The following is a 4,165-nucleotide window of genomic DNA, read 5'->3' as shown; positions in this document are numbered from 1 at the left end:
TTTTAAACCCGTAATTTTTGAATATCGAATATCTATCCAACTTCACAGTTTGAATATCGAATATCCAACCCGGGGGGCCACTTACATTGACGAGTGGATACCATGCGCGACCAAAAAAACACGTAAAAAGGATGTCTTTTTCACGATAGGACACGTTACGTACGTAACATGAAAAGGGTGTCAAAAACACAAAAATAATGAAAAAAGGGTATCTATTTTGCTAGGAAAATTACGTGTTTAGGGTCGAATTTGCGGGGATGATAAAACAAAATTAAAACGTTTTATAAAGGATGTCCTTTTTGCCCCAACACTTCCAACCAACTTCCTGCCCGTCTGAAAATTTACTATACAGTGCGTATAAAAAAAACGGGACAGTTTTGAAAAGTCTATAAAAAAAATTGTTTCAAATCATTATATCTATATTTGGATGTTAATAGATGCTCTAAGATCTTATCTTTGAAAAAAATAAATTTTGTTCATGCTTGAGCGAACACGGGACGATTTTGTCGGGGGGTTCAAAAACAGGCCTGCGCCAAAATGGCAGAAATGTGAAATTTGATGATTAGACTTTTGGCTAATCAGCAGACTTCCTCTTAATCTTTTCATTATCTCTGCCACAATTTTCGAATTATGCTTTCATATTTCATTTACAACTTTATTTATTTACCTGAATTTATTGCTTTTCATTTAAACTTCTTTTACCTTTGAATTTTCCTTCATATATAAATAAGAAAAGAAGAGACTTTTTGTCAACCCAAGTAAGAAGATTTGCATTATCAATTGGGAGAATTCGTAATTATTCAAATCCTTTTATGTGAAATAAATTATGTTGTGGTACCTTCGATAATTATTAGGTAAAACAAATTATGCTATGGTACCTATAAAAGACATGAATTCTATTTTCAAGAGGTTATTGAATCCTTCACCAAGTTTAATTAAGTGCTTGACAGGACAAACAGGAAAGGATTTATGTCTTTCAATGGCAATGGTGTATTGAGTCAATTTTGAAGGAGCAAGATATGGCAGATCGGGTAAAATGTATTAAAAAGTTGTGAAGCGAGCAACCAAAAATTTCCACTTTTTTATTCAAATATCCAATCTTGTGATTTTGACATAATATTCAGAAAATGATATCATATTTCACTTTCTTTTTTTTCTGTTATTTTCCTTTTCACTTTTTTCCTTGGTCATAATTTTTTTTTTTTTTTTGGGGGGGGAGCACCCCGAGCCCCCCCCCCCCTCCAGTATGCCACTGTTCAAAGGCACCATAACCTTTGTAGCACACAATGAAAGGATTTGATTAAAACAACCACGCTCACCCATACTTTGGTATAAAAAAAAATTCTTGCCTAAAGAAGGAATATTCAAAGCTAAAAGAGAACATATTAAAAAGGAACAACAACAGAACTATTCAAGCAAATAAGTAGATTTGGAAATGAATTTTGACCGCATAATTCGAAACTTATGGCAAAGATAATGAAATGGTTAAGAAGAAGTCTACTGATTAGCAAGAAGTCCGACCATCATATTTACCATTTTATGCCATTTTGGCGCAAGCCTCCTTTTATACCCCAGACAAAAACATTCCGTGTTCGCTCAAGCATGAACGAAACTAAATTATTTTAATGGCATTTGAAATATAAGACTCCAGAGCACGTATTGACACCAAATTATAGAAATCATAATTTGAAACCAAAATTTTATAGACTTTTCAAATCTGTCCCGTTTTTTTTGGGATACACACTGTAGTGCTCTCAAATTGCAACTGGTACGGACGTCAATGCATCAAATTCTCCGCCTGTGTAGCTGTGACGTCAGTCTCCAAATAATTGATAGATTGATTGATTGATTTCATTTGGCAAGTTACCATAACATATACAGTATAGCATTAAAACGACAGGCTTGCACAGGATGATCTACGAAAGCTCGAAAGCTTATTTCCAGTGGGGTCCTCGACCTACAGAATTAATAAAATGGTAAAATTATGTACATATTAATAAATGAAGAAAAAAGTAGAATTTAGTATTACCAATAAATAAGATATATAGATAATATATACAAGAATATTACCAATTAATATAGATAATATATACAAGAATATTACCAATTAATATAGATAATATATACAAGAATATAACGAAGAAGAAGAAGAAGGAGGACCAGGAATAGAAGAAGAAAGGGGAGGAGACGGAAGATATGAGGAAGGAAAATCAAGGCAAAATCAACCGTACCAAACATATCATTTGCATCTTCTCTTTGATTCTCATGTGAAAAATATTCTTACACAACGGTCCAGACCATCAATTTCCTCTTAAAATGCAAAAAGTTTCCTATTTCCTTTATATCGTTGGGAAGGGAATGTTTTTCCAATGTTTTTAGCATTGTAATAAAATGAGTTACCAATATTACCTCCCCTTTCTGGTAAGCAAAAGTTTAAATGGCTGTTTCTTGTTATAGTTATGTATTTCGGGGATTTCGGTAACTAGATTAAAGTTTGATCCAATGTAATGATTCAATCTATTGTGATAAATTTCATGCACGTGGTGCAAAATCGGGTCTTAATCCCTTCCCAAAGACCCCAACATTGATGAATTGGAAGAAACGGGGGTTTCTCTTCAATGTTAAGGACGTAAGTATTTCATTTGGAAATGGTGAACATCAGGCTCTTTATATTATGATTCAATAATATTGTTTTATTTGTAAAGTGGTATTTCAGGAAGAATTTTCACCAATAAAACAATTATCTCTTGCGATTTTTTTTGCATTTCTTTCGTAAAATGTGGCCGGGGATGTTTGTACAGGCCATCCCCCCTCCTCGAAAAGTGTGGGGCCATCCCCCCATCCCCCGATTTACTCCAGTGGCCGTAGCTGAAACCATAAACCAGGGAAGGGGACCATGAAATATTGTTATCAAATATAACAGTAATCATCAAATGATTTTCAAACTACGGTGATTTCGGACCAATAATTCACTACAGAAAATCTCAACAGGTTTCGAAATTATTATGCTGTACACTCTAAAAAATGAAGTGCTAATTTAGCTCTTAAAGAGCGTGTATAGTGACTGCACTTCGGAGTGCTGATTTGTGTAGTTCAAATTTGAACTAGACAAATCAGCACAGACTCCGAAGTGCAGTTACTATACACGCTCTTTAAGAGCTAAATTAGCACTTCATTTTTTAGAGTGTACTCGTGCTTAGGGATATCAGCCTGAAATATATAATAAGTGACAGGAAGGTCACATCTGTTATAAAAGATCGATGAGTTTCTTGATTTCCAGATTATGAAATAGACTTTTCTGTTTTAATTTGCAGGGGGAAATGAAACAGTCGGCTTGTCTCTTATTTGTTCGAGATTGCCACGTTAGGGAAATGTTACCGTGGTCCTATAATCTGAATGCAGAAATAACTAAAAGCGGGAAATAAACTCCATCAAAAAGAGAGACTCTAGACTTTTAGTCAGTTTACCATTTTAATCATGCAGCATTAAAAAATACTCAGTATTGGTCTGCGTTTTTTCGGCGATCGGATAATAAGGCTCAAGTCCAGAAAATTTAATGTTGATTTGAATCAAGAGAGAAAAATCAAACACACAAATTTTAAACATTTCATCGAAATCGGGTGCAAAATAAAAAATGTTAATATGACGTTTTGAAGTTTCGCCTATTCAAAATAAAAACCCAGTTCTATTCACAAAGGCTCACTGACATAATGAGAGAGAGAGTCGATGATGTCCATAACTCACTATTTCTTTTCTTTTTCATTGTTTGAATCATACAATATTTTTTTTAACAATTTGAACCAACTTAACCGAGTCATAAAATGCTATAAAAATGGTACTGCCACATGTTCAGGGAGGAATACGATTTTGTTTCATAAGAAAATGAGGAGTTTTGCATATAATAAAATACAATAAAAATAGTGGGTGATATTATTCCCACCAGGTTGTGCATAACTGTTTTGTTAAATTAAGCAAAAGTTAAGTGTCAAAACTTGCTTATTTTACATCCGATTTTGATGAAATTTTCAGTGTTATGCTTGTTGGATTTTTTCTCTTTTCCTTCAATTAACTTTTTGTTGGGGTGGACTTCTCCTTTAATGAAGAAAATCATATCAGAGTAAAAAAACAGATGCACTGGCCGGGAATCGAACCCGGGCCACCCGCG

At 34.0% G+C, this 4,165-nt stretch overlaps 1 non-coding gene across 1 annotated transcript in view; it reads right to left on the bottom strand.

Annotated features, from left to right (window-relative positions):
* Window positions 1–4,130: 4,130 nt before the first annotated feature.
* The window catches only part of TRNAG-GCC, a 71-nt gene continuing 36 nt past the window's right edge, over window positions 4,131–4,165 (bottom strand). The window contains exon 1 of the tRNA in view: window positions 4,131–4,165. This exon is cut by the window's right edge and continues 36 nt beyond it. This is a non-coding gene — a tRNA (tRNA-Gly).

The sequence above is a fragment of the Lytechinus variegatus genome, chromosome 1 (assembly GCF_018143015.1).
Source record: "Lytechinus variegatus isolate NC3 chromosome 1, Lvar_3.0, whole genome shotgun sequence".
Taxonomy (NCBI): domain Eukaryota; kingdom Metazoa; phylum Echinodermata; class Echinoidea; order Temnopleuroida; family Toxopneustidae; genus Lytechinus; species Lytechinus variegatus.
This window is presented reverse-complemented; position numbering and strand designations above follow the sequence as displayed.